This window comes from Neltuma alba, unplaced genomic scaffold, assembly GCF_004799145.2.
Source record: "Neltuma alba isolate B1F8T4 unplaced genomic scaffold, ASM479914v2 tig00012488_pilon, whole genome shotgun sequence".
Taxonomy (NCBI): domain Eukaryota; kingdom Viridiplantae; phylum Streptophyta; class Magnoliopsida; order Fabales; family Fabaceae; genus Neltuma; species Neltuma alba.
The window spans coordinates 6,674-27,698 of NW_021636960.1; the positions used below are offsets into that span (position 1 = coordinate 6,674).

Genomic DNA, 21,025 nt, shown 5'->3' on the forward strand with positions numbered 1-21,025 from the left:
ATGACAACCCATTTTGATTTTTTGGTGGTGGGTTCGATTATATTTTGTATAGTGGTGTCAATAGTTGAAAAATTTCATGACAGTAGGTGACTATAGCTGTCGCAGGATATGTTAGGCTGTAATCTGTCCACATGCGAATGGACTATTTTTAGTTGTAAATATTTGTATGTATGTTGCAAATTGTCTAATCTCACTTGCAAACGGAGATTCCCCTGCCTGTCCACTGACGGACAGCTTCTTCGGGTGAAGGTCGTCATATGTAAATGGACTGATTACAGTTGTGAATATATATATGTATGTTGCCAATTGTCTAATGTCACTTGCAAATGGTATACGAAACCATACTTGGACAGCTTCTCCAGGTGAATCAGTCCGCATGCAAATGGACTATTTTTAGTTGTAAATATTTGTATGTATGTGGTAAATTGTCTAATCTCATTTGCAAATGGGCCCTTGCACACCTGTTCACCCACGGACACCTCCTTCAGTACGAGTAGGTCATATGCAAATGGATTATTTATAGTTGTGAAAATATGCATGTATGGTGCGAATTGTCTAGTCCCACTTGTAAATGGGCTGTCCCACACTTAAGTAAGACGCATGCATCAGGTGAATCAGTCCACATGTGAAGCCAAGTATGTGTCTTGCAAATTAGCTAGTCCCCCTTGCCATATGAACGGACGGATTCCACGTGTGAATATAGGTATGTATTTTAAAAATAGGCTAGTTCCCCTTGCAAATGCGCTCTCCCGCACTTGTTCCTTCACGGACACATGCTTCAGCTGGTCCAGTCGACATGTGAACGGACTGATTCCACGTGTGAATATAGGTATTTGTTGTGCAAATCGGCCAGTTCCCCTTGCAAATGCGCTCTCCCGCACTTGTTCCCTCACGGACACATGCTTCAGCTGGTCCAGTCGACATGTGAACGGACAGATTCCACGTGTGAATATAGGTATTTGTTGTGCAAATCGGCTAGTTCCCCTTGCAAATGCGCTCTCCCGCACTTGTTCCCTCACGGACACATGCTTCAGCTGGACCAGTCGACATGTGAACGGACTGATTCCACGTGTGAATATCGGTATGTGTTGTGCAAATTGGCTAGTTCCCCTTGCAAATGCGCACCCTATTTAGGTCAAGGACGGCACATGTAAATGGACTGATTACAGTTGTGAATATATGTATCGGAGTAGCAAATTCCCTAGTTCCTCATGGAAATGGACACCTTATTCAGGTGAAGGGGCACTTGCATATTTAAGAGGACACGTTGTTCAGCAGATGAACGACACTTGTGAATGCTCTAATTGCTGTTGTTAACTTATTTGTCTCTCTTGCAAATTGTCTAATCGTTCGTGCAAAGGTCTAATCCTTGATGTAGGTTGTTCAGTTGGAAATGGACGAACATTTGGTGTTAATTCTTGTTTTTTTGGTGCAAATTCCCTAATTTTTGTTGTTAACCATACATCTAATGAAAGTAAACAAGTAGTGATAATATGAATCCATCAAAACAGTCTTCATTAACATCGTTTGTATGCACAACATTTTAGTCCGCATAAAGTGTTCACAACAACAATTACAGTGCTTATCAGCAAAAACTACAAGGTAGGAATTTGATCAGTCATCGCTTTCTCTTGTGTTGTCTGTTAATGTGGTCAAGGTGTTTGGTAACAGCATCTGACTTGATGTTTCTTTGATGCGTCACGAGCCACCACAATAGCTCACACCGTATAGATGTGTATTGATCCTATGGGACAACAACAACTGTTCTCAGTAAGTTGACACAAATGCATGATGTCATTAATATATAATTCAACACCTACCGCTGTATAATAAGGCATGGTGAATAGAACTCCATCCTTCTCTTGTGGGTTGGGCCACTCTCTTAGATATGTGATGACATGAACCCCACAATCATCACTGAAAAAATGAACACATCACTATGCTGGCTTATGTATGTCGATTATAATTTATGACAAATAACTTTCAGTGAACAAAAGACTCACGTATTGTCTTGAACATGAACCGTGGGATACAAGATGTCATTGTTTGAATCTGGGTTGGCCAACCCCTCCAGCTCAGGCTTCACTCTCCTTAGTATTTCAATGAAGTGTGCCCTCTACACAATTACAGATGATTATCACACAGGGGATACTATGGTTGTCCAACACAAAAGTAGCAGAATAATTACACCACTTACAAAAGTTTGCGCCATGATTTGCTGCCCCTTTAATGCTGGATCAGACTTATTCTTCTTCTTTTGGTGCTTCATTGTATCCTCACCACCACGCAGAGAGTCCAGCACATAAAACTTTAGTGTGCTCGGTTCAAACACAAAGCAAAACCAATGCAGTGCAAACACAACAGGTGCAAATATGTATTCACATTCAGCCAAATTGTATCCCACGTGTTGGGGAAGTAGTTCTTTCAGGTGTTTGTCCACTTGCCATGCTGTGTGTTGCTGCACCATCCTTGCCTATCACAACAGCAAATTGCACAGCAATGCAAATTGTCAGTGAAGAAACTGTATCAATAACTTTATTACACAATTTAAAGCATTGATCCATTAACAGGGGATAGCACTAACCGTGAAATATGCATCAAATATGTGTCTTTTAACCGCAGAGGTACTCTCATGTTGGTCAGCGTTCAAGGTGTGGGCAATCAGAGTCATGATCTGTAGAATAAAGGAGCAGGAAAATTAAATTAAAATTGTGGCACATTCCATATATGGCCACTTTGATGTAACTTGAATAGGTGCACGTACCCTGTTGCTTATCCACCTTCTGGGACCCAGTGCTTGTAGGTCTGATCGTGTTGCCAAATGCCCAAACATATCTACCATGACCCTACAACAAATATGAAAGTGAAAATAAGTAGTCAGTGTTGCATAGTAGTATTATTCACAGGCTGTCTTTTCCATAATAACTGACTATACTTACTCTTGAGCCTTATCTGGTTGACACCACTCAGTACACACAGTATAAAATGCATCCCTGTCACTCATTTTCACCTTTCTGCCATAAGTAGACATGTAAGGAGATTTAACTGCTGGGACTTTACGTCTACTTGACCTCCTTGTGGGTAGTTGCACTGCTTTGCCCACCATTTTCCCTTCTTCCGTTTGAGCTGTCTGTTCATCTTCAGTATCCTTATCTGCAGCTTCATCTTCTCTCACATTGTCGTTCTCGTCTTCATCTTCCTCTTCTTCTTCTTCTTCTTCTTGCTGTTCATCATCATGCAATTTGTCACCACTTTCATGTGTTTCTCCGCTCTCTACAGTCATAACTTCATCATGTTGTGGCCGCTCATTTTCATCCTCCTCAGTGTGGTGTTCTTTTCCTTCTTCTTCATTGCCTCCCTGGTTAAGAAGTTTATTTTCCAGCTTAACTAATTCATCACAAACTAAGTTTTGAATCTTGGTCATCTCATTGTTCAATGTGTTGTTGAAATTGAGCCAAAACTCCTTAATGTCCTACACATTGTAAATGTATGTCATCAAATAGATATTAAGTCTCACCAATAGACATTATCACATTGGTATTACTCACCGGATGATGGAAACTTGTACTGCTCCCCGGTTGTGTTGACTCATTCACTTCAGCAGCGGGTGGACTGTAGAAAATGCCATGTCGACTCTCCTTTTCCGTATCAATTCTCCTCTTCACAGCCTTATCATCCCAATGTCTGACGGCGTCTTTGTCTTTTGGTTCACCTCTCTGTAGAGGGAACCTTTGCAGGAAGTGCAACTGCAGAGAAAGAAAAAATATGACTCAAAAATCAAATTACATAATACATCAACAGTTTAATGTTCAAAGCATATCCAACAGGGCATATTTTGTAAGGAAATATGCAAGTACCAATAAAAAGTAGATGCACCCTCCGACGACTCTGGCACTCTCGGCCTGTCCTTCCTTACTGCTCCTATTGTACCGTTTAATTTCCTCACTGAGCTCGTCAAGCACAAAGGAAGCCCAGTCAAATTTTTTCCAGTTATTTTCTGTGCAGGCCATTACTTTTAGCACCTTGTCACTCACACTTGCACTTCCCGTGGGACAAAGAAGAGTGCCCACTGTGAAAAGAACAAAATAGAATTCAAAGTTTCCATCTTCTTCATCACTCTTTATCTTCTCCGCAATTTGAGAATATGTCAGTGGAGTATAGTCCTTCTTCAGCTCATTTACTTCATCCTTGAAGCCATCCAACTTCACTTTGGAGCCCTTATCTGGTAACCCAAGAACCCTCCTAACATCTGTACACGTGACCTTCTTTGTCTTCCCCCTTATGGTAATTTGTTTACTTGGGGGGTCATATGCATGAATCAACTCCAGACATAAATCTCTGGGCAGCTTATTCAAAGTAATACCAAGAAATGACCAAACCCTATTTCTTCTACCTTGCGCTTTAAATTTTCTTTGCCATTTATAAACTTTGCCACTTCCTTGAATTTTGTGGGGGAGCACCGAGTAGAAAATGGGGACACATATTTCTCCTTCTTCTTCTTCTCCTCTATCAGCTGTTCCTCCTTCTTCCTATACGGCTCCCTGTCAGCATCACTCATCTCCCTCCAAATTGCTGAAGCCGCAACTGTGATTGCTCCCATATTTCCATGCATCTCCTGCTTCTTTTGCTCCCAATATTCTCCCTTGAATACTTTCCAGCCGGTAACTTGTGCGTCCTTTTTTCCCATCTTCTTCCTCTATCCAATAATCACAAAGTCATTAGTTAGTACATTAAACAGCAACATTCATACCATCCAACATTTCTTGTAACATAAACCCGGAAATTATATACACACTAATTATTATTGTTAAATCCTTAACTTGTCATACGACAGGACATCAAATTGTTACATGCAGGTTAACTGGATAATGACACCATTCTTCGTGTAAATTAGCTAACATTCATTGTCAGGCCACAAAAGATCAGATTCCAACTAACATTAAATTATGCAACAGAGGTGGTTAATTAACTACTTTTTCATGGCAATTCCCTAACTTTCACACTCCAACACAGATCAAACAACTACACCGGCGAACAGTCAAAATTCTGCTAATTGCTCATGTCAATTGCCTAATTTTCCCTGTGAGGCTGCTGCAAACCACATTCCCACAAACATGCAATTATGCAGTAGAGGTGGTTAATTAACTAATTGTCGAGGTAAATTTCCTAACTTTCTCAGTCCAGCACGCATCAAACAGTTACACATAAGCTAAGTGGAAATCCAGCTCATTGGTGGTGTTAATTGCCTAATTTTCCCTGTGAGGCAACTACACACCAAATTCCCACAAACTTAGTGGGTAATTTACTGATTCTCCATGTAAATTTCCTAACTTGACAGATTCAACAAAAATATGAAACCGTCAGACAGGAGCTACGAGGATAATCCCCTAAATCCTCGTGTCAATTGACTAATTTCTCCTGTGAGGCCCGCTACGGATCACATGCCAACAAACATGAAATTTTGAATTGCCAGTTGTTACTTTACTGATTTTTCATGTAAATTCCCTAACTTCCAGAGTCCACCACACATCAACCATTTAAACAGAAGCTAAGTGGAAATTCACCTAATTGCTCGTCTCAATCACCTAATTTTCCCTGTGAGGCCGCTGCAAACGACATTCCCACAAACATGCAATTATGCAGCAGAGGTGGTTAATTAACTAATTTTCGAGGTAAATTTCCTAACTTTCTCAGTCCACCACGCATCAAACAGTTACACATAAGCTAAGTGGAAATCCAGCTCACTGGTGGTGTCAATTGCCTAATTTTCCCTGTGAGGCAACTGCACACCAAATTCCCACAAACTTAGTGGGTAATTTACTGATTCTCCATGTAAATTTCCTAACTTGACAGATTCCCGGAAACATGAAAACTGTTTGACATAAGCTAACTGGATAAACCCCTAATTCCTCGTGTCAATTTCCTAATTTTCCTTGTGAGGCCACTACAAATCAGATTCCAACAAACATAGCTGGTAATTTACTGATTCTTCGTGTAAATTGCCTAAGTTGACAGATATATGCACACATGAGGTTGTCACATGCAACTGGTTAGTCAACTAATTCTTCACGTCAATTGACTAACTCCCATTGTTAGCCCACAAAATCTCACATTCCAACAATCAACGGGATAAACCAAACAAAACAAACTCATTTGCCTAATCCATACGACAACATTTGCCCCTTCCAATTCTTTTCCTTATTCCTGCAAAATGCCTACAAACACTATAGCAATGCAGTTAACTACCAACACTAATTTTTCCCTAAATAATTAATAACTTTCTTACTTAGCCCCCACACAAACTCTTCATGCTACACTCACAAGCGTTCGCTCACTAAATCAGGAGCATTTGCTAAAGGGCAGTCAGGGAAATGGCCGAACACTATGTGACACATTGGTAATCATTCCTGGGTTAGAACCTAAATGTCATTACCAAACACACCCACCTTTTAGTGGGTCATTCCTCCTTAACCTACCATGAAAACAAAATCCAAGAAATCTACTGCATTTAACGGGGACCGCGAAGCTTACCAAATGGAAATCAGTGACTTCTTCTCGCCCTGCTTCTTCCTTCTTTGTCGATAGCCTTGCAAGTTTCCTCCTTTGTCGGCCTCTTCTTATTCTCCTTCCGCTTCTAGTGATTACCACGAACCCGCAGATTGAAGCTGATGGAATTTTTGGGGGCCACGTCAAACACTTTTCGCAGATTGCGAGAGGCAGGAATCTTCCCACAGAGGTAGCACGTTCGCAGTCGGGAGAGGACAGATTTTTCATAGAGTGGTAGCACGTTCGCAGACCGAGAGACGCAGCAGTTTTCCCAGAGTGGTTGCACGTTCACAGAGCCGGAGAGGGAACACTTTTCGCACACGGGTTACGTTCGCATATAGAGAGAGAGCGGGAGGACTTTTGACCGTTGCTTTTTTGCCTTATTTTCAAATTTCAGCGGAAGTAAAATGAGGGGCAGTGGCGTCATTTCGCTTGTGGAATTAATATTAGATTGGCCCCTTGGTCCTGCAGTGAGATTTCAGAATGTTTTGGGGGCTCTTTGAGATTATTTGTCTTCTGCGGTCCTACAGTGAAATTTTCCCATAATTATATTGTCAGAACCCAATCTACCTGGCATAAATCCGCCATGGTTTGGGGATCTGATAGTAAGAAGAATGCCTTTAATTCGATTAGCCACCACCTTAATGATTGATTTGTAGATAACAATGCACAAATTTATGGGCCAAAAATCCTTAATAGTCTCTGGCTGGTCCTTTTTTAGAATAAGAACTAAAGAAGTTTATCGCTTTAATAAGAGAGGGGTCTTCAAAGGCATCTTAGACAAATTTAACAATAGAAGAACCCACCCTCTCTTATTGACTCTGAAAAAAGAGAGCATTCAATCTATCTGGGCCTGGCAACTTGAGAGCTGCCATGTTGAAAAAAGCTTGTTTAATTTCCCCTCTTGTAATTTTCTTCCTCAAAATATTCATTTAGCCTGAGTCTATCAAAGAATAGGAAAAGCAACTAGAATTCCATGGAAAACATGGGAATTCTCAAAAAATATTTTGATAGAAAGATAAAGCAATACCTTTAACCTCTTTTTCTTTGTCACAAGTCCATTGATCGTCCTCATTCTAGATTAACTTTAGCATAAAAATACTTTGAATTTTTGTTCCCAAACATGTACCAATTGCACTTACCTTTTTAGGCCCATAGAAGTTCCTCTTGAAGAAGTACCTCCTGAAGCTCCCTCCATACCTGTTAAATGAATAGATTCACGGAAGCTTTGTTGACACAAGTGTGAGAGATACAATTGAGTCTTTCTAGTTTATTAATTAAATGTCTCCTCTTGTGTCCTAAATGCCTAAACACCTCATGACTCCAAACCATAACATCAGATTGAAAGTGGGTTGTATTCTTTAGGCAACCTTTACCATCCAACCAAGTATTTTTCACAAAAGACCCAAAATTCTTATAAAGAACCCAAGATGCCACCAACCTGAAGATGTGATTAGTTCTACTATTTTTGATTACCCTATCACCACATCATAGCAGTACAAGCCTATGATCAGACTTAAAGAAAAGGAGATAAAGTACTGCAGCATTCAGGTGACTATGAAGAAAATTTGAGTTTGTAAGGATAGAATCTAGCCGGTTATCACATCCTTCTCTCTTCCAAGTAAAATAGGGGCCACTACAACCCATGTCAATGAGAGCTAGATTATCAAACCACTAGCAAAATTCATGGTCAATGCTAGTACATGTATGAGTAGCAGAATAGTGATCATGAAGAGATAAGGTCTTATTAATGTTGCCACCAATACACCAGGCTCTTATGATTGTTTTACTAATTTGTCTAAGGGCATTCCATGCCAAACTTCTCTTTATAGGATTCGAGCTTGATATATAGCAGTAATAAAGGATTTATTAATCCCATTTCTCCAAAGTACCCAAATACTGCCACTAAAACCTTAAGCATTCACTACTTGAAAGTTATTGAAACCTAACATCTGTGAAATTCTTTTAGCTCTGTCACCCTTAGCTCCAGTTTTTAGAATATTAAGAAAGTCAATATTATGTTTCCTTAGAAGTTCTCATATAAGGCTTGAAAAAGTCTTGGTCCCGGTACCCTTACTATTCCAAAAGAGAAAATTCATTGAGAACTAGTAGAAGAAGATTGAGCTTTAGAGCTCTCTGTAACAACATCAATGGTAGAAGAAATCATAGTAACAATCATCTCCTCTATCTAGGTTTCTGGGCTCGTGCTATTTGGTATAGCCTCTTAATTCATGGCATCAACTCCATTACTAGCCCAATGCTTCTGATTTCTTAAGGTACTTAGCCCAACTCGTGCGAGACTAGTCTGACCTCATCCGTAGGCAATATTTCCACAGGCCCAAGTTCCTTCCCAAGCCCATTATGTAACACAACAAATAGGTTCCTAAAGAGCTGGGTATGTTGTGCAGTGTTAGTAGTCACCTCTTTATCTTTGACTTGATATTTAACTTTTGAATATTGTCTTTCCCATGAGACCTTCACTTCCATGTTATTATCTTCCTTTGACTGACTGAGACTCATTCTTTCTCCTTATTATTACTATTGATTTCATCTCCAAAAATCCTGGACCCATTTTTTATTGACTCCCCTTCTTTACTCCTCATAATATATCTTCCATCTTTATCCTTTGTGACACGTGGCACTGTTGTTCTTTGGGATTCACTATTAATATCAACCAATTTCTTCTCTATAATATCTATTTTTCCTCCTTTCGTATCCTTCCTGATTATTCACTTGCTAAAATCCCTCTTTACAATCATATGTGGTCTGTAAATCCCTCTATCAACTTTGCTACTATGTTGTTTGGGCTGTAAGGATTCCTCCACTGTCATAACTACGTCAGAGTTAGTTTTCGGTAGAGTACTCATACTACTACTTTTTTGGCTGCTGTGAAGCTTGACTCTTTGATGGGCATTTTTCCATGTGATGACCATATGTCCCACAATGGAAACATATGAGATGTAGGCCTTTATACTCTATTTTTTGGTCCTCTCTAAGATGATCAAAAGCTAGAAACAAAGGCTACTGCAAATCGGTTTTAGCATAAATTCTTGTGAAGCCACCCTTTTCTGAGAAAGTGGTGGTTTTATCAATCTTTAAAGTATTTTCTATCAGATTTCCTAGCCTTCTTAAAGATTCAACATTGTAAAGTTCTATTGGAAGGTCAGGAATTCATATCCAAGCTGCTATCCGCTTTTGAGTATCTACTTTCTATGGATTGAAATTAAGATGCCATCATTGAACTAGCAAGTAGTGGTCTGCTATCATTGATGGTCCCTCTTGCAGCGTGTAATCTCCATACTCAGGGGTCAAAAATGAGACTATAAAGTACCCATTATTCAAAGGCATAACACTGATTGGATTTTTTAGTCCCCACATACATTCCATTGTCCCTTGTATGAAACTTGTCCTAAATGATTTGCCCATTAGCGTCACAATCAAGGAGTTCATGTATGGTTTGCACCATGTTGCGCACTCCTCACCAACACTAGAAGAGATGGTAGTTTCCCTTTTTCCCTTTATGACCCAATCTCACCCTTATCCAGTTCCTCTCTCATTCTCTTCCCCTCATCATTCTCAGTTTGTTTCTCATCACACATCTTGGCAAAGTAATCTCTCCATTCATTCATTGTGTTATCAGCAGACTAATTCACTTGCAGAAATCTAGATTTGCCCAAGCTTAATAGCTTGTCCTCATATGAGAGCCAGCCTTCATATCTTCTTCCTTTACTTATTGCGATCCTCTCATAACTTGGAAACCCTTTCCTTCTCTCCTCACCTTCTCGATTGCTACCACTATCACCCTCTCACCCACATTCGCTATCAATGATGTCAGTTTGATCATTTCTTGCAAATGTTCATTCTGAACTTAAGATTCCACCTCCACTAGCTTGGTGTTTAATTTATGATTATAGATCAAACTAATGTTGAAATGAATTTTGAATTTCAATCATTAAACAATAAAATTTAATCATGATATAGTTAAGAACTCATTATATATATTGATTTCAGTCTTCAACGCAAAAACAAGTGGTATATACAAAGGTATTTAAGAAAACAAAATTATATAGGTACGCATATAAGTAGGATAATGTTGTTTATTATAATTTTTTCAAATCATCTAATTTTTTTATGAAGAATAATTTATTAGATTTTATTATAATAGTTATTTTTTGAATAATTATGTCTTTTACTAGTTATAAATGATTTCCATCAAATTTATAAAACACTTATAAATAATATAATATAATGTAATATCCCAAATTTCAAAGTTAGGAATTATTAAGATGCTTAGGAGGCTTAAAGAATTAGTTAAGACCTTAGAAAAATAATTATTTCATAAAAGTCTATTTTTGAGCAAGAAATGCAAAAAAATTCAAGAAAGGAGTTATTATTAAAAATATATAAAGGCCGTATAATAATAAAAAAATTATAGATAATTATTATAGAAATAGTTAATACAAATTTTGATCCTTTAAGTTTACCATTATCTTGGTTTTAGTCCCTCAAGTTTCTTTTCATTTAAAATATTAATTTTTATAATTCAATAAAAACTTGGATCATTTTATCCCTGAAAAACCGAAACCTATAATTTGAAACTTAATAAACTAAAATCAAAATAAAATAAAAAACTTGAGGCACTAAAGGTTATATTAACCTTTTTAGAAAATAAAGGATTTCGTGGAAGGTTTTATTTTCCAAAAAAGGTGGAGATAATTTAAAAGCTAATTTCCAAAATGAAAGTCTTATTTCTTGAAAAATTTAAGAAAAACATTTAGAGATTAATTTTTTAGTTTGACAATTTTAGGAAAGTTATTTTACGGGCTAAGGAAGTAAAAAAGAAAGAAAGCTCTTATAAGGTGCTAGAAATTAATTTTTAGAAATTATCTAAGATAAAAGTAAAAATTTAGGAAATGACAGAGCCAAGATAAAAATTACAAATGAAGGGCAAAACAGTGCTTGCACTTTTACCCTCATCTGTGCATTTTCTCTTCTTCCTCATTGTCATCAGACAGAGCCAAGATAAAAATTACAAGCGAAGGGCAAAACAGTGCTTGCACTTTTACCCTCATCTGTGCATTTCTTCTTCTTCCTCGTTGTCATCTGGCTACCTCACCCCTCATATATGGGCAAAATAGTGCTTGCACTTTTACCCTCACCTGTACGTTTCCTCTTCTTCCTCATTATCATCTGGCAACCTCACCCATCAGATTCTTCCTCTTCGACACCTGCCCTATTCCCTTCCTACCTTTGTGCCATCTCTCCCTTCTGCCCTTAGCTTGTGCAACACGATTCTCTTCTCTTTATTGGACCCGATTCATGTCCAAGAAGCCTGGTGGGAGTATGTTGAGGGAGACCGAATAAGAGTGGGAGAAACAGAGTGAGAGAGCTCGAGAGAGATTGAAAGAGCAAGAGGAACCGGAGATCAGGGAGGAAGAAAAGGTGATCGGGGAGCAGTTAAGCCACATACGAGTTAGTCATTGAACCAAGGTGAGCCTCCTGATTCTTCCTCTAACCTCCGTGTCTTCGATTGGGCATTGATTTGAGGGGGAGAGATGATTAAAACTGAAGCAAAACAATGGGAAAGTCAACGATTTGTTGTAGATTGAAGCTTAGCGGCAGTTGATAATGTGATTGCTTACTGCTATTTGAGTTTCATGGAATGCTTTGGGAGTGTGAAATTTCTGTGATATGTATGGCGTTACTGTTACTCCCTTGTGAGACATATTTAAGTGAGTACATATATATGCATATGGATATGCTGTGCAAATTGTTGGTACTAAGATAGATGATGATTTCGAATTATGGCTTCTGTTTTGAGGGTGTAGTGTTAGGCCTTTCATGATTATTGAACAAAAGGAGATGATTTAAATATTGACGATAGATGCTGTTTGAATCCTAAAAGTTGAAAATATAGCTAAAGGTACTATTGTTGCCTCTGTGAAGAGGATAAAAAGTTATGTGAAAGTATTGCAAAGTTAGACTAAATTAATTATGAAGTTGAAAGTTGATGAGGACTTCTTGATTATTTCTAAATGTTAGAGACTGTTTTAATAATGGTTAAAGTGAAAAGTTGAATCGGGAAAATTTTCCAGAATTAAGTCTAGCAACACGTCTTATAAGGGGTATTTGAAAAGTGTTTGAAGTATCGAAGCATATTTGTGAAGTGGATGTATAAGCTTTCTTTATATTTTATTCGGCCAAGATAGAGCAAATGGGAAGAATTAAGTTTTGTTAAGTCTAAGACCCTTGTATGTTCAAGAGAGTTTAAAGGATAAGGAATTGAAAATGGAATGCTTAGGAATTTCAAATTCATTATGGTTCAAGATTAATTAGATGCTGATGGAACTAGTGATTTTATTGCCCGAATAGTTTCAATAGTCAACTACACCCCTTTGTTAGGGAAAATCAAAGGGAAAAATGGAAAATGGTAGCCGACTAACCCTAGTTCCCGTTGGTGCAAAAGATAAAGAAGACCACAATCAGAATCCCTCCCTAACCTTCGAGAGGTTAGGTCTCTCCTCCAGTCCTAAGATCCTTCCTACCCTTTCCCTCCGCACAGCACCCTAGATAACCGTCTCCCCACTACCCTGATCCTTCGTGGGCCCCTTCTCGTGTCCGCCCTCCTTCTCCTGGTGGTCCCCCTTCCTTACTTGGCACCCGGCTTGCAGGATTGGGTTTGTTCCTGGGCTATCTCGTCCCGTATACCTGGCCCATTAGGGGTCCGGGCCCATCATTACCTTCCCCTAAAAGTCTCACCTTGTCCTCAAGGTGGAATTCTGGAAACTGTGCATTAATGAGGGCGCTATCTTCCCATGTGCTGTCGCATTCTGGTAGTGATTGCCACTTGATTAGGACCTGGGTACTGCCATCTGTCATTTCTCGTGCCTTGAGGACTTGCTCAGGTTGAACCTGTAGCTCATAGTCTTCGGTCAAGAAACTGGGTAGGGTTTGTGCAGTCACCATAGATGAGAGTGACCTCTTTAGTTGAGAAACGTGAAAGGTAGGGTGAACCCGAGCATCCGCAGGTAATTTCAGCTTATACGCAACCTTCCCGACTCTCCGTAAGACTTCATAGGGCCCATAAAATCTCGGTGCCAGTTTCTCATTTTGCCTCTTGGCCAATTTCTTGAGCTTATAAGGTTGTATCCTCAGGTAGACTTTGTCACCAACCTGGAACTCAACATCTCTTCTTTTCTTGTCAGCTTGTTCCTTCATTCTAGCCTGCGTCTGTTCAAGATGGTACTTGAGTCTTTGTAGGGCTTCGTTTCTCTCCTGCAGCTGGGTGTTAACTTCTTCCACCAGTGAATCATCATCCTTCCACTTGAAAATGGAGGGGGGATCTCTTCCATATAAAGCCTTAAAAGGTGTGGCCCCCAAAGATCTGTTATAGGTCATATTGAACCAAAATTCAGCCCATGGTAGCATCTGAACCCACTTCTTAGGACTTTCTCCAGCGAAGCACCTTAAATAAGTCTCAAGGCCCCGGTTCACCACCTCAGTTTGGCCGTCGGTTTGGGGGTGGTAGCCAGAGCTATACTTGAGAGTAGTCCCTGACTGAGTGAATAATTCCTTCCAAAACCGGCTTATGAAGACTCGGTCTCTGTCAGAGACTATTGATTTTGGGAACCCATGCAGTTTCACTATTTCTGCAACAAATCTCTCAGCTACATCCTTGGCGGTGAAAGGGTGTGAGAGAGGAATAAAGTGAGCATATTTGGTGAGTCTATCCACCACCACCATGATGGTATCATATCGACAAGCCCTAGGCATGCCTATGATAAAATCCATGCTTATATCTTCCCAAACCTGTTGCGAAACTGGTAAGGGCTGCAATAGGCCCGCTGGACTTGTGGCTGCATATTTATTTCGCTGGCAGGTTTCACATTTGGCCACATAGTCTTGTATATCCTTCTTCATACCTTCCCAGAACACCACGTCTGCCATTCTCTTATAAGTCCTCAAGTACCCCGAGTGCCCTCCGATCGGAGAGTTATGAAACTCCTTAATTAATCCATCAGTCTTGGGAGAACTCCTAGGTAGCACCAATCGACCGTTGTACATAAGGCAGCCATTCTTGAGAGAGTATCCCGTAGGTACGTTGGTTCCCAATAATACCTTTTGCCTGAGCTCATTCAGTTTTGGGTCCTTAGTCACCTCAGATTCGAAGTCTTCCACTCCAACGTATTGCCATAGGGAAAATGAATTAAGGGACAGGTTCAGTACTTCTTTTTGAGATAAAGCATCAGCTGCCTGGTTTTCTTTTCCCGGTTTATACTAGATCTCGAATCTGTATCCCATCAGCTTAGAAATCCACTTCTTCTGGTCGGGGTCCATTACACGCTGCTCTAGTAAATACCTCAGGGCCTTTTGGTCAGTCTTGATAATGAAGGGTTGAACTGTCAAGTAGTGCTGCCACTTTTTTATGGCGAGAACAATGGCCATTAATTCCTTCTCATAGACTGATCCTTGCTGAGCTTTTTTGGACAGTTGTTGGCTAAAATAGGCAATAGGGCGTCCTTGTTGCATGAGCACAGCACCGACTCCCACTCCACACGCGTCAGCTTCTATTTCAAATGGCATTTTAAAATCGGGCATGGTCAACACTGGTGCATTAGTCATGGCAGATTTGAGTTTCTGAAAAGTTGTTTGAGCTTGGTCTCCCCATTTGAAAGCGTTCTTCTTAAGTAAGGCCGTCAAGGGAGCTGCTATCTTTCCGTAGTCCTTTATGAATTTCCGGTAATATCCAGTGAGACTGAGAAACCCTCTCAAACTCTTTATGTCTTTAGGCGTTGGCCAGGAAACCATGGCTTCTATTTTAGCAGGGTCAGCCTTCACTCCCCCGGCCGTGATGATGTGCCCCAAGTATTCTAGCTGTTGTTGGCCGAAGCTACATTTTTTTACATTAATAACGAGTTGGTGTTGCTGGAGAATTCTGGGTGCAGTCTCCAAGTGCTCCGTATGTAATTCCATATCCCTGCTATACACGAGTATGTCATCAAAGAACACCAGAATGAATTTCCTCAAATAATCACGAAAAATGTCATTCATCAAAGACTGATAGATAGAAGGTGCATTTGTGAGCCCAAAGGGCATAATCAGGAATTCATAGTGCCCAATGTGCGTCCTGAAGGCGGTTTTGTGCTCGTCCCCGGTCCTGATTCGGATCTGATGGTATCCTGCCTTGAGATCCAGCTTGGAGAAAATTGTAGCACCTCCCAATTCATCCAATAGCTCATCAACTGCTGGGATAGGGTATTTATTAGGTATTGTAACTCGATTCAAGGCCCTATAGTCCACGCAGAATCTCCAGCTGCCGTCTTTTTTCCTGACTAGTAATACCGGGCTTGAGAAAGGGCTGCTGCTTGGTCGAATGATGCCAGCTTCTATCATTTCCTTCACCGTCTTCTCAATCTCTGCCTTATGAGTGTATGGGTACCGATAGGGTCTTACATTTGGTACCTGCGCCCCCTCTTTAAGCATGATGGCGTGATCCTGGGTCCGGTGTGGTGGTAGTTTGGTAACAGCTTGGCACACCTCACTATACTTATCCAGGAGCTGTTGAATTTTTGGAGTTCGGGTCCCATCTCCAGGCTCCCTTTCCTGATGCAAGCCCATTACGTTGATTTCCAGCCAATACCCTTCAAACTTCCCTTTCAGTGCCCTTCGGCAAGCCTTGTAAGACGCTTGCATGTGTGTTAACGTGGGGTCTCCTCGCAAACATACCCACTCGCTCCCTGATTTAACCTTCATGTAGAGCTGTCCCCAATTTAATCGCACCTCTCCAAGGGACTCGAGCCAAGCTACACCGAGCACCAAATCAATATTAGCCAGGGGAAACGGATAGAATGTTTGCATAACGTTCAATCCCTGCAACTCCAGCTTCAACCTTTGGCATTTTCCATTCTCATATACATGTCTCCCATCCCCCACAGCTACAGAGTAAGTCGGAGTGGGTGTCACCTCCAACCCCAGTTCTGTCACCATGTGTCGGGCGATGAAATTGTGGGTAGCCCCACTATCAATCAGGACAACTACAGGCCTCCCGTTGACAGTTCCCTTCATCTTCAATGTCTTGTAACTCGAAATGCCCAACACTGTCGCTTGGGAGAGTTCCATGGTGGAATACTCCTTCTCAGTCTCATCCTTTTCTAGTTCCTCAAAATCGCACTCTCGAATCTCTCCTCCTTCCTCCTCGTCAACAACCATCACTTGGAGCTGCTTGGATTTGCACTTGTGAGTGGGACCCCATTTTTCTTCACACTTAAAACACAGTCCCTTCTCTCTTAGACGGTTTATCTCTGCCTTAGAGAGTCTTCTATTCCCCCTGTGGTTGCTGCTTCCGGTGCTGGGTACTGCGCTAGGTGTCGCAGCTTGGTTACTAGCAACCTTAGAGGTGTCAAGTCCACGATTGTTGGTGACTCGCGTCCCTGATGACGGAGCAGGGCTCTTGGGATTCTCTGAGAAAGTCGAGAATTTGGGTGGGAGTGCAAGTGGGGGTGCCTAAGTCCTCGGGTTTTCCTTCCGGTACAGCTTGGACTCCTTTTTCTGCTTGGCCTTCTCCAACGTCAAGTTTCGGCCTTCAATCTCCGTGGCTGTGTCCATTAGGTCCTCTAGTTGATTGGGCTTTAACACCCGCACATCAGCCTTCACCTCTTCTTTAAGCCCATTCATGAACATGCCCATTAGTGAAGCTTCGGACACGTCATCAAGGGTTGCCGAAATCATCTCAAACGTCTCCCTATATTCAGCCACCGTCCCTGTTTGCTTCAGGCCGGCGAGTCTCTCGTGGTTGTTCCCAGTGTGTGACTGGTGGAAACGTTTAACCACACTCCGCTTGAACTCCCTCCAACTCGCTATCGGCGCTCGCATCTCCGTCCATTGGAACCAGTTCAATGCTTTTCCCTCCAGTCCCACCACGGCAGCATCGAGTTTTTCAGTCTCTGGAACTCCATTGACGACGAAGTAGCGCTCCATCCGAAAGGTCCAGCCTATAGGATCCTCTCCATCGAATAGTGGCATTTCTATACGGCGGTACTTTTGTACTTCCTTCTCTCCCAACACCTCCGTCTCTCTGTTCATATGAGTCCTCCCTGCTTCCATCTCTGGGATTCGTTCACCCCTGTTACGGTCATCTCCCCCTCGATCCTCTCTCGTGTGTTCCGCCTCTCCTTCTGGTGCCCTTACTTCTCGGCGACCCTCATGAGGGGTCTCGGGTAATCTCTGGTTCAGTATACGAAGAATGTTTGCATTTTGCTCCTGTAGCTGAACAATGGTCCTTTGCATTAAGGATCGTTCCTCCCTCGCTTCCATATTGGACCTCTGCAACTCGCCTACTACCCGTCCCACTCCTTGCAGCTCGTTCACTGTCTTTTCCACATTTTCTAGTCTTGCTTCCATCCTTTTGGTACTCACCATTCACAGGGTCGACCCGCTCTGATACCAAAGATGATGGAACTAGTGATTTTATTGCCCGAATAGTTTCAATAGTCAACTACACCCCTTTGTTAGGGAAAATCAAAGGGAAAAATGGAAAATGGTAGCCGACTAACCCTAGTTCCCGTTGGTTCAAAAGATAAAGAAGACCACAATCAGAATCCCTCCCTAACCTTCGAGAGGTCAAGTCTCTCCTCCAGTCCTAAGATCCTTCCTACCCTTTCCCTCCGCACAGCACCCTAGATAACCGTCTCCCCACTACCCTGATCCTTCGTGGGCCCCTTCTCGTGTCTGCCCTCCTTCTCCTGGTGGTCCCCCTTCCTTACTTGGCACCCGGCTTGCAGGATTGGGTTTGTTCCTAGGCTGTCTCCTCCCGTATACCTAGCCCATTAAGGGGCCGGGCCCATCAGATGCTCACTGTTTTAAAATTCTACCACTTGAAACAAGTGTTCAAAATTGCTAAATCACGCACAAGACATCTTGGAGATGTCTATAAATTGTTTGGGTATCAATGGAAGCAAAATATATGAAACTTTTCCTCTCCCCTGTTTTGGACAGCATAGTTTTAGAAGAGAAAGTTAAGTGTAAGAGGCACACAAGCAATGCTAAATAAAAATGTTACTTAAATGTCGGAGTAGATAGATTATATAAGAGTTATAGCCTTGTGTGTTGTTGGAAGCCATAAAATTAGAATTATGAAGCTAGAAACTAATTTAAGCCTACTGTTTGATGCTTCCACATGTTAGAAAACTGCTTTGGATGGTTCAAGAGTGTTTTAAGATTCTTAAATTATGGGTTTCAGTTCTGTTTTTGGCTGTATAGAGAAGGCCATTCGACTTCTCTTTATGGATATTGTATAGAAATGTTAAAATGTACTGAATATAGGATATATATGTATGTGCTCCTGTTTTATGTTAGAAAATTGATTATTGAGGATGAAAAGTATAACAGGTTAGCTACTTAATGCTTCCTCATCTTAGATAATTAAATTAGAAACGAAAACCATGTTAAAAAGTATTATAACAATGATGACTAAGTTCTGTTATTGATGCAGTAAAATTTTAGAATGCTAACAAGTTACTCAACGTTAAATGATAGCTAGTATATGATGATAGAAAACTAAGCTAGGAAGAATTCTGCTAAGACCTTGAGAATCAAGCACTAATTAAGGATAGTTATAATGGTTTGAGATAATGTTTATGAAGTTGAAGTTGGAAAATTGACTACATGATCTAATATGTTTTAATCGTGAGAAGATGATTACTATGAAAAATGATTGATAACTCTTTTGATTAACTAAATTGCTAGCTATCTACATCATATTTTTAAGTTGTTAGAAGAGACGAATTATACTGAAGTGATCACATTTGTGAAAATATATATATAATAGATGTGCTTAATGCTTCCTTGTGATTAATTCAAGTGTGTTAAGATGTTACTTTTATTGCTTAGTTTTGGAGGCATTAAAATGTGCTATGAAATGGCTGTTTGTTATTTTGATTGGTTAACAAATTGTTTGAATGGCTGAACGCATGTTAGTTGATAATAATTTTAAATGGTGCAAGTGATTGACATAGATGGATAATCTATGTTTAAAGTGTTAACAAATCATAATAGAATGAGTAGCTAAGGGAAACATGAGAAAGGGAAAGTTTTAGAGACCTTTAGAAATATAAAGATAAAGTTTTATCCAAGATGACCAACCACTTTAAGAGAGGAGAGTGCTTGAGTGGGGGTTATAGGGAGATTTAGTTAGTTATGGGTTAACCATAACCCTAGTTTTAACTGACCTTATATATGTACTTGTAATGTCAAGATTTAATTGGTGTCCTAGCTTATTAAGAAGAAACCTGGAGCACGGTACCTGCACAAGAGAGCAGACAAAAGGTAGCTTTAATTATTATTTTGTATGTTTTGTTTTGGTTGCATGTCTGTTTGTGCATAATGTTATAGTTAAGCATGAGAACATATAAATTGCCTTACCAGTTATTGCCATGGCCATGTGTATACATCTTGCTGTCCAATATATGCGCATTTAACAGTTGATCAGTTAGCACAGTTGTTTAGTTAATTAGATAGCAGCTGCACAGTTATTTAGTTATTCAAATTATGCAGTTAAGCATATGTTCAGTTATTCAATTATGCATATGATCAGTCATCAGTTAATCAGTTAGCAGCTGCTCAGTTATACAGTTCAGTTAATCAGTTATGCAGCTGCTCAGTTATTCAGCTATGCCAATTGTTAAATGAGATTCAGTTAAATGTGTTGTTCTCTGTGACTTGTTTTGCATGCTCAGTTTTTACCACATGTTAATATATGGAATATGATTACTTCTACTAGGATTGTTTGAATCTTACCCCTTTTTTTCTATGTAACCGTAGGGCCCAGTTGATCCAAGGGAAAAAAGAAGCTGGTGGGAGCTTCGCTAAGCTAAGGTGGAAGAGAAGAAGGATTTAAACAACTAATTGGTCAATGTGAAAAATTAATATATTATGTGTTTATATTTTTCCCTATTTTTGAAGCATGTAAACTGTACGGCTATAATTGTACGTACCTCCATAAGGAGGAGTAGCTAGGGTTAGTTCTTGCATAGCTGTGGGTTTAGTTTGTGTATGTGTATAGATATTGATATTATATATGCGTGATGATATGAATGATTTAGTTATTTCCTATGTAATGTATACATCTAAAGTTTTGAGATGTATAATTTATGACTGAATAGAGCTGAAACGGAATAGCAAATAAATAAATATTTTTAACATACAAATTGAGAACAAATATGGGTCTTAATTAGGAAAATGAAATCATGAGTCTTGAATCAAAGATAATAAGTTCTAAAAATTTCAACTTTTGAAGTGTAAACTCTCAACCATAGTTATTAAATTTGCTCCGATTTGAGTTCTTAGAGTAGGATATTACAGTTTGGGTAAAAAAAAAATTATATATCTATATCTATATATACATATATACACATATATATATTATTTTGCATAAAATAATGGGCTTATTGCAGTTGAACTGGTAAAAGGGTGTGTGTGCATG

At 40.0% G+C, this 21,025-nt stretch overlaps 1 long non-coding RNA gene across 1 annotated transcript; it reads left to right on the top strand.

Annotated features, from left to right (window-relative positions):
- The first annotated feature begins 11,608 nt into the window (after positions 1-11,608).
- On the top strand, positions 11,609-20,660 carry LOC114727563 (uncharacterized). Its single transcript, XR_003738590.1, has 2 exons — positions 11,609-12,036; positions 20,365-20,660. It is a non-coding gene; the product is annotated as an uncharacterized LOC114727563 (long non-coding RNA).
- Positions 20,661-21,025: the final 365 nt, after the last annotated feature.